Source organism: Drosophila novamexicana, unplaced genomic scaffold, assembly GCF_003285875.2.
Source record: "Drosophila novamexicana strain 15010-1031.04,08,12 unplaced genomic scaffold, DnovRS2.1 tig00002353-arrow-arrow-pilon, whole genome shotgun sequence".
Classification (NCBI taxonomy): domain Eukaryota; kingdom Metazoa; phylum Arthropoda; class Insecta; order Diptera; family Drosophilidae; genus Drosophila; species Drosophila novamexicana.
In genome coordinates this window covers 47,639-57,632 of record NW_020824983.1, presented here as the reverse complement: position 1 = coordinate 57,632, position 9,994 = coordinate 47,639, and the positions used below count along the sequence as shown (strand labels likewise).

Here is a 9,994-nt window from a genome sequence, read left to right as displayed (position 1 = left end):
CTATAATATAAAGACAATTGAGGAAACATTTCAGCTTGCTAGTGGCAGGTTTGCCGCCTCACTCAGTATCCATCCGAATGTGGAAGCACGCAAATTAATTCTCCATCCACACGTGCCGCAACGTCTGCAACGGCCGAGATACAAGCAGCAATTAAACCAGCATGTTCTACCACTCCAAAAACGGCTACAGCAGAAACCGCAACAACAACAGCAGACACAGCACGACGGCTTGCCAACGTTGCTGAGGTTGGAGAAAGAGAAGCAGGATGCCTTGCGACTTGCAGACACTTCGCTCACCCGGCAACACCAGCAGTCAAAACCACCAAAGCGGTTCGGTGAATCATTGATAAACTCATTGAGGCGTAGCTACAGGGATGGAGAGATGACGCTAGAGCAGGTCCAGGACATGATCAAAGACCAGCCTTTAGTAATTCAACGTCTAATTCTACCAGCGCCACCTCCGACTGAGCAACAGAACGAGCCACAACAACAATTGCTCATTGACGATGAAGAGCAGCTTGCCACACGACTAAAGCTCCTCCAGCTGCACATGGAACGCGAACTCGACGAGGCGCCTAATGAAGATACAACAGCGCAACATCACCAATTGTCGGGGTCGACTGAATCACATGCGGATTCAATCCAGCACGAACTCTTCAGGCCACAGCAGATAAGGCAGCAATATACACTAGCAGGCGAGCAAACGCAGCACGAAGTTTGTCAGCAGAAGCGAGCCTTTGAGCTGACCATAGCCATGTTCGGCATGCCTCCAATCTGGCCCCATCAGCCATGGCAACAGCAACAACATAGCCTGCCAATTACTTTTCCTCTGCCAGGACACAAACGACAATGGCAGAAGGGGAACACTGAGCAACAGCATCAGAGCCGGGCTGATAGCCCACCCACAAAAACACAACGAGTTAATTCTGTAAATGAAGGCCAAATATACGGATTATTGACTGAGCCAAGTACAGAATGCACAAAGTCACCTGCAAATCCAATTCGATCGGCCCTGCCACGACATCAACAACAAAGGCAGCACGTAATTATCGAGCGAACAGCTGAGCAGCAGCAGCAGACCCGGGCGGATGGCCCATCATCAGCGTCACAGCGAGTTATTTCTGCAAATGAACACCAAACATATGCACTATTTACCGAGTCAAATACAGAATGCATACATCTACCTGCACAACCATTTCGATCTCTTCCGCCATGGCATCAACGACAAAGGCAGCAAGAGATCATAGAACAGCAACAACTAGTTTCAGCAGAACAGCTCCTCCAGCCATGGCAACAGCAACCACAAAGCCAGCCAGCAAGTTTCTCCCAGTCGGGACAACAGCGACAAGAGCAGCCGGGGAACACTGAGCAGCAGCAGCAGAGCCGGGCTGAAGCTACATCAACAACAACGCGGCCAGCTAATTCTGAAAATGGAAAACAAACTTATGTATTGACTGAGCCAAGTACAGAATGCACAAAGTCACCTGCAAATCCAATTCGATCGGCCCTGCCACGACATCAACAACAATGGCAGCACGTAATTATCGAGCGAACAGCTGAGCAGCAGCAGCAGACCCGGGCGGATGGCCCATCATCAGCGTCACAGCGAGTTATTTCTGCAAATGAACACCAAACATATGCACTATTTACCGAGTCAAATACAGAATGCATACATCTACCTGCACAACCATTTCGATCTCTTCCGCCATGGCATCAACGACAAAGGCAGCAAGAGATCATAGAACAGCAACAACTAGTTTCAGCAGAACAGCTCCTCCAGCCATGGCAACAGCAACCACAAAGCCAGCCAGCAAGTTTCTCCCAGTCGGGACAACAGCGACAAGAGCAGCCGGGGAACACTGAGCAGCAGCAGCAGAGCCGGGCTGAAGCTACATCAACAACAACGCGGCCAGCTAATTCTGAAAATGGAAAACAAACATATGTATTGACCAAGCCAAGTATAGAATGCACATATTTACCTGCGCTACCAATTCAATCGCCTTTGCCACGGCATCAACGGCAAAAGCTGCAAGAGCAGCTCCTCCAGCCATGGCAACAGCAACATCAAAGCCAGCCAATGAGTTTCCCTCAGCCAGGACAACAACGACAAGAGCACCCGGGGAACACTGAGCAGCAGCAGCAGATCCGGGCGGATGGCCCACCATCAACGTCACAGCGAGTTATTTCTGCAAACGAATATCAAACATATGCATTACTTACCGAGCCAAGTAGAGAGTGCATACACTTACCTGTTCAATCTCTTCCGCCATGGCACCAACGACAAAGGCAGCAAGATATCATTAAACAGCAGCAATTGGCAGAGGGGCTCCTCCATTTATGCCAACAGCAACAACAAAGCCAGCGAATGAGTTTCTCTCTGCCAAGACACAAACGACAAAGGCAGCTGAGGAACACTGAGCAACAGCAACAGAGCCAGGCAGAAGGCCCACCAGCAAAAATGCAGCTAGTTAATTCTGTAAAGGAAGATCAAATACACGAATTATTAAATGAGCCAAGTATAAAATGCACACTGTTACCTGCAAATCCAATTCGGTCGCCCCTGCCACGACGTCAAAAACAAAGGCAGCAAGTGATTACTAAGCGAACAACTGTACGAAGTTTTGCACAGTTGCGGAGTATGGAGCGGCAGCAGCAGAGCCAGGCAGAAGCCTCATCAACAACGAAACAGCGAATCATCCCTGCAAGGAAAGATCAAATACACAAATTAATGAAAGAGCCAAGTGTGGAATGCATACATTTACCTGCACAACCAATTAAATCTCTTCCGCCACGCTATCAACGACAAAGGCAGCAAGAGATCATTGAACAGCAGCAACTAGTTTCAGCAGAGCAGCTCCGCAAACCACGACAAAAACAACAACAAAGTCTGCCAATGAGTTTCCCTCAGCCAGGGCAACAACGACAAGGGCAGCCGGGGATCATTCAGCAGCAGCCATCAATATCTGCAAATGGAGATAATACACATCTACCACTGACTGAGACAAGTGTGAAGTTCACATACTCACCTGCACAACCAACCCGATCACCTCCGCCACGGCATCACCGGCATAGGCAGCAAGGGTTCAGCGAGCACACTAAGCTACAACAACAAACTCCGACAGGCACCAAGCGCAAGCGATCCCCTCAGTTAGCACAGCAGCAACAACACAGGCATCTTCCAACCACAGACCAGGAACAGCTCCAAATTGGGCCGCATTCCTTGCAAAGTCCACTACGGCACGCGACATGTGGCCAACGGCAACGGACGCCGCAGCAGTATCCAGTTAGCGAGTGGCGACCCGGACATAACTGGAGGCAACTCGCACATCGAAAGGCACGCCCGCTTGCGAATTCACCAGAGTCCCCTGGAAAGATAAGAATAATTAATTAATTAGTAACTGGTGTTAAAAAAAAAAAAAAAAAAAAAAAAAAAAAAAAAAAAAAACAATGTATCATGTGTAACTTATTTGTAAGAAAATATTGCCAGACTGCAATACACTGCAGTCGATCACTTCCGATGCATGCGATGAATTCTCGTTCATCGCATGCGGAGTTGCCACTTTGTTTTAAGTATCGATATGTACGCTAATTATATTTGAATAAGTTGCTCGATAGTAACGCACAAATAAAATAGGTAAGCTGCCGATTGTCTCATTCGACAGCAAGCCCTCATCGTGTACAATAGTGCACAGCAACCTGAAAAAAAGCAACCTGAAAAAAAAAACCTGAAAAAAAACCTGAAAAAAAAAGCAACCTGAAAAAAAAAAAAAAGCAACCTGAAAAAAAAGCAACCTGAAAAAAAGCAACCTGAAAAAAAAGCAACCTGAAAAAAATGAAAAAAAAAGCAACCTGAAAAAAAAACCTGAAAAAAAAAACCTGAAAAAAAAACCTGAAAAAAAAAAAAAAAAAAAGAATTTTTCAATTCTACTCCGCTGCAAATAATTGCAATAATAGTTATTTCGAATAACTAATCTATTGCAAAATAAGTAATCGTGTGCGTGTTCTATGTCGTTTTGTCCTGACAAAACATATATGTGAACCCGACGTGCGCGAAAAAATTAGCGCGAGACCGCTGCGCTGCATGTACGTACATTAAACTGTACTTGCGGCTCCCAGCCTCTGTGTTAAGTGTAAAAATGCCTAAAAAGCGAAAAAATAGGTACAGCAACCTAGCCTATGAGTGGTCAGATGGAGACTCCGAGATTGCCAATGTGCTATCCCCGGAAAATTCCAACAGCTCAAAAAGTACAGATGCCGAGTGCACCGGCACTGTACCTGGGAACAAAATGGCCCCCAAAACCGACGCCAACACCAATACTAGCAAAATTGGTCAGCAACAACAACATAATGAAGACAGTGCACAGCAACTGCAAAAAACAAAATGGCCGACAGCGTCACCTCATAAAATTGGCGCGCGTGCCATTGATGTAACTTGTGATGTAAGCAACTATGTATACTGTGATGCAACTTGTGATGTCAACCGTGAAAACAATGTGATCATCTATGATTCAGATGACACTGCTAATTCGGAAGTCGTATCGGCCTGGGGCCTCTCACTTTCACCGACTGTATCCTCTCTGGATGCTACAATTGACAAAGCCGTAAATTCAAAACGCGAAAACAAAAACTCGCAACATCAGCAGCAAGTGTATAATTCGGCGCTGAATCTTCCAACAAATATCAATGCGCCAACTGCAGCTTCACTTGCTGCGCCAATACTGGAGCACTCGCCGCCTCAGGGGAGCGCACAACAACAACAACAGGTCAGAAATTTGGTGCCAGGCTTGCCGCCAAATGCAATCTCAGCTGAAGAAACACAGCATCAAATGCCTAAAGCTACTCCGGGCCATTCGCCTAATGCAAACTCAACACCTACAAACGTACTGTCACTACTAGAACAGTCGCCGACGGAAGCGAGGGCGCTCAATCAACATCAGCAGCAACAATATCAAAGTCAAAACTTGAGGCCAATTGTTCTGTCGAATCTCCTATTAAACTCAACAACCACTGCAATTGCAGCGCCAATTCGGGAACACTCTGTAAGCGAGGTGAATGCCCACCAAGAACAAACACTTAGTCAGATGCTAAATCTAGTGACAAAATCACCGGCTACGCTGTCTAAAACGGCTCTGCCGGCCTCAACAACAACAAGGCCACCAAACCCAAAACGCGCTGCACCGTATAAACATGCAACTGCAAATCAACTTAAACGCAAAGTTACCACGCCAATGCAGCACCACAACTTAAAACGCTCTGCATACTCTTTAAGCGATGCTTCACTAAGGAAAGCTATACATACAAGCGCACGGCCTATTGTCAAGCTATATGACTTTTCGAAATTAAAAACAAGATCGGCAGATAAATCAGCAAAGCCGACTAAGCCAGCAACAACAACTCGACTGAACAACTCTGAGGAATGTATGGACATCAGTGATGAATGCCTGGACCTTGATAGTCTGATGGTAGACAGCAACGACTCAAATGATTCCGGCACCTTTCCCACCATCATGCCTCTCAGCACCGATACACAGCAGAATCAGCAGCAACAACAGCAACAGCAACAACAACAGCCGCAGCCAACTCGGAGTGCCAAAATTCCATCTCTCTTCCTGCCCAACGTCCACGAGATTCAACCTTTGCTGGATAGACTCAATGGGACACCAGGCGTTAGTAAATTCACGACAAAGTGCACGCAGAACGACGGCATTCGAGTTCAGTGCAGCGATATTGCAACTTATAATGCCATACTGGCGACTCTTAACGCTGAGAATACGCACATGCACACCCATCAGCCTCGAAGGGAACGTGGATATAGAGTAATTATACGGAATCTACATCGCACCACTCCCTGTGACTGGCTACGTGCCCAACTAGCACAACTAGGGTATGCGACCAGGTACATCAACGTCTTGAAACATCGCTTCACCGGCAAGACTATGAATATTTTTGAAGTTGAGCTGAAGCCAAGAGCTGACGGCGAGCACGAGAAAATATGCAATCTAAAGGAGCTGGGTAACCAGCACATATCTGTCGAACGCCAACTAAGAAGAACAGACCCAGTGCAGTGCCACCGCTGCCAGGAGTTCGGCCACAGTAAGAATTACTGCCGTAGGCCGTTTGTTTGCTTAAAATGCGCAGGAGGCCACATGACAACTGAGTGTACCAAAGACAGGAACACAGAAGCCAAATGTGCCAACTGCCACGGAAAGCACATAGCCAGCTACAAGGGGTGCCCGGCATTTAAAAACGCGCAGAGCAAGCTTCTAGCAAATCGAGTTCGAGCCACAAGTGGGCGCCAGAAACATCAACAGCAGACCGGACCTGCAGCCAACAAGCAGCCAAACATAGGCAGCTCCTCACCTCCGCAGTGGCAGCAACAACAACAGCACACCGGCATGCAACAGCAACATCATGAACGCCAGACCAGTGAACGCCAACAAGGGGAACAAATGCAGCACCAGCATAGTGAACGCCAGCAACATAAGCAGCAGCTGCAACACCAGCACCAATACAAACAAAATAACAACAATCTTACTCTCACTTACAGTCAAGTTGCACGCAGCAAGGGCCCTTCTGCAGAAGGGCGCAACCCGGCTATGAGGCACCTGCAGAAAGTCCAGCAGCAGCTTCGACTGGAGCAGGAGAAACAGCAGCCAAGCAAGCAGAAGAAGCAACAGCAGCAACTCCATCTCCAGCAACTGACTAGCAGTCCTCGCCTACAGATAGATACGCAACAGCAGCATCAGCAAATACAGCCCAGTCATCGGCAGCAACATCAGCCACAGCAGCGACAGCTAAACAACAGCAGGGAATTCAACCCCACCCCAGGTCAACTGACTCCAGTAAAAAACACAGAGAGGAAAATACGCAACCCGGCAATGTTGCATCTACAAAACCTGCAGCAACAGCTTCGACTCAAGCAGTCACAACACCAGCACGGTGTACAACATCTGCAGCAGCAAGAAGAAGGCCCCCGCATGCATGAACAGCACCACAGTGAGCAACAACAGCAACAAGGACAGCGGCAACAGCATGATGGGCCTCTTATGTACGCACTGGAGCGAAACCTGCGCATTGTTAACGATATGGGTGAAAAGATTGACAAATTGCTAAGCATCTTGCATGCACTTGTTCTGCCCAGAATTAACAACCAGCCCATGGCAGTATTAAATCCACAAGTCTCAGCGCAAGAATATAGCGCTGCAGACCCAACTAATGACTGTCAAATGACTGATGATCATAATCCCAACACTGTCAATGACATGTCAAATGATGGATAGACTACAATCAAACTACCTTCCTGACGGCCAGATCAACATGACTGCAAATATATTAAATTATGATGATGCTAATAATATCAGAGCCACAGAGAATAGCCCCACAGTAGTTGCCGGCCAAGGCGGCGATCAATATGGCGACTCCTTTAAAATCGCCTATTGGAACGCCGCCGGTGTCGGCAACAAGCAATTGGAGCTGGAAATATTCATGCAACGAAACAAAATAGACATCATGATGGTAATTGAAACCCGCATCTCTCCAACAAGAACACTTCAGGTGAATGGATACTACACATACACTTCCTCGCATCCGCATAGTCACAGAAGTGGTGGAGTTGCAACATTAATAAAACACGGGATCAAGCATTCAGCTCTTCAGCCAATAGCAGCATCGTTCCTGCAATGTGCTCCAATTACCGTGACCACTGAAGAAAACAACAGAATAAACACGGTCATTATTGCGCCAATATATTGCCCTCCACAACATACCTGGTCTACAAATCACTTTAAGATGCTATTCAAACACTTCGACAGTCTCATCAAAGGTTCCAGTTTCATCCTTTGCGGCGACTGGAACGCAAAGCATCAGTGGTGGGGCAATACTCGTTCCTGTCGCCGTGGTAGAGCCATAATGGAGTGTATTCATAAATACAATCGCTACAATGTGCTCGCAACAGGAGGTGCAACGCACTTTCCTTACGACAAGAAGAAGAAACCGTCCGCCATTGATTTCGCCGTCTACGGTGGACTGAGTAAAGGATTACTCGCTACTCACTCCACAATCGATTTAGATTCCGACCACCTCCCAATCCACGTTGAACTTGGAGTCAGAGGTCCAATAACTAAAACGCAGTCTTCAAGACGTCGACTTCTGCCAAAAAAAGTAAATCTTAGAAAATTCCAAGAAGATTTAAACCAGCGAGTTCTGCTAAATACAGAAATCAAATCAGGCATCGACATCGAAGATGCGATCGATATACTCACCAATAATATCTACAACGCTGCCAAAGCTGCTACACCTTTACCTCGTCGTCCACACCAACAAGAACACCGGCATCGTCATATAAACTCTGGCAACTATGCTCTAAATAGCCAAACAAAAAAACTAATTCGGCTTAAGCACAAATGCAAGCGCGAATTTATGATCCTGAGAACACCGTGCTTGAAAAAACGATACAATAACGTCCAGAATCGTTTAAAGAAGGCTCTGCGCCTAGCCAACTCTGAGCACATAAACAAAATGTTCGATAAAATTGATGCGAACGATCGCTACAAAATGCAGAAGTTGTGGAAAATTACTAAAAACTTTAAACGGCAACCAGAGCCCAACTGGCCGCTCAAAACAAGCCCGGATAGCAACAGCAGCAGCAATAATTGGACAAGGAGCAGCAATGAAAAAGCTGAGGTCTTTGCATCACATCTGGAACAACGATTCAAGCCAATTCTTAGCAACACGGATGAAATGCGAAAAAATATAGCACATGAGTTGGCACAGCAGCAGCAACTAAAATTACAGCAGGAAAGCGGCGCAGCTAGTATTGTTAGTGGTACTAAATCTAACACATTACCATTCCGACCAGTAACCGTAAGCGAGACTATGCTGGTTATAAGCTCTCTAACGTTGAATAAATCACCTGGCCTCGACAACATAGATAACCAGACCATTAAATCGTTGCCACAGAAAGCAATTACTTACCTGGTACTTATTTATAACTGCATCTTCAGACTTGGGCATTTTCCTAAGCAGTGGAAGTGTGCTGCTATCACGATGATCTTGAAGCCTGGCAAAAGCACGGACAGCGTAACATCCTATCGTCCAATAAGCCTTCTGGCGGGTTTCTCGAAGATATTCGAAAGGCTCCTCATGCGCAGACTTTTCGAATGTGATGACTTCGCCAAAGCTGTACCCACCCACCAATTCGGTTTCAGGAAAGAACATGGCACAGAGCAGCAACTTGCTAGAGTAACCCAGTTTATTCTAGACGCGTATGAGAACCGCATGTTCTGCTCTGCAGTATTCATTGACATTAGCGAGGCCTTTGACAGAGTCTGGCATACTGGCCTCCTATGGAAGCTAATCAAGCTGATGCCAATCAAGTTATTCAATGTACTGCAAAGTTATCTCGAAAATCGAACATTCATCGTATGCTGCAATGATGGGACCAAGTCAAAGCTTGGTAAACTTGGTGCCGGAGTACCACAGGGTAGTGTTCTCGGCCCCATCTTGTACACCATATACTCGTCTGATATGCCACTCCCAGCGGATGCACAATACTTTTTCCACAGACACAACGACGACAGTATGCTTCTATCTACTTACGCGGATGACACCATTATAATGAGCAAGGCCGCCACAGCCCAAAGTGCAATCAATATTAACCAAGCGTACCTAAACTGCTTCAATAACTGGGCCAATCGCTGGTGTATAAGCATTAATACCAATAAAACGGCACACGTCATCTATACTGCAAATAGAATTGATCAAATGCATACTTTGCGTCCACCACGTTTGAACGAACAGTCAATTGTTACCAAAACATGCCACCAATATTTGGGATTCCACATGGATCGGAAGCTAAATTGCACAATCCACATCACACAACTTTGTAATCGTCTGCGAGCCACATATAAAAACCTGGAGTGGATGCTTGGATGGGATAGCAAGCTGTCAAACACCTGTAAAGCAGTCATTTATAAACAGCTCATAGTACCAATAT

The 9,994-nt window shown here is 46.4% G+C and overlaps 2 long non-coding RNA genes across 2 annotated transcripts; both read right to left on the bottom strand.

The window, feature by feature from the left end:
• Window positions 1–1,389: 1,389 nt before the first annotated feature.
• LOC115769142 lies at window positions 1,390–1,899 on the bottom strand. Its single transcript, XR_004018709.1, has 3 exons — window positions 1,680–1,899; window positions 1,485–1,616; window positions 1,390–1,424 (listed from the first exon to the last, which is right to left on the bottom strand). It is a non-coding gene; the product is annotated as an uncharacterized LOC115769142 (long non-coding RNA).
• Window positions 1,900–2,406: 507 nt separating this feature from the next.
• Window positions 2,407–3,396, bottom strand: LOC115769140. Its single transcript, XR_004018708.1, has 4 exons — window positions 3,027–3,396; window positions 2,763–2,963; window positions 2,538–2,699; window positions 2,407–2,474 (listed from the first exon to the last, which is right to left on the bottom strand). It is a non-coding gene; the product is annotated as an uncharacterized LOC115769140 (long non-coding RNA).
• Window positions 3,397–9,994: the final 6,598 nt, after the last annotated feature.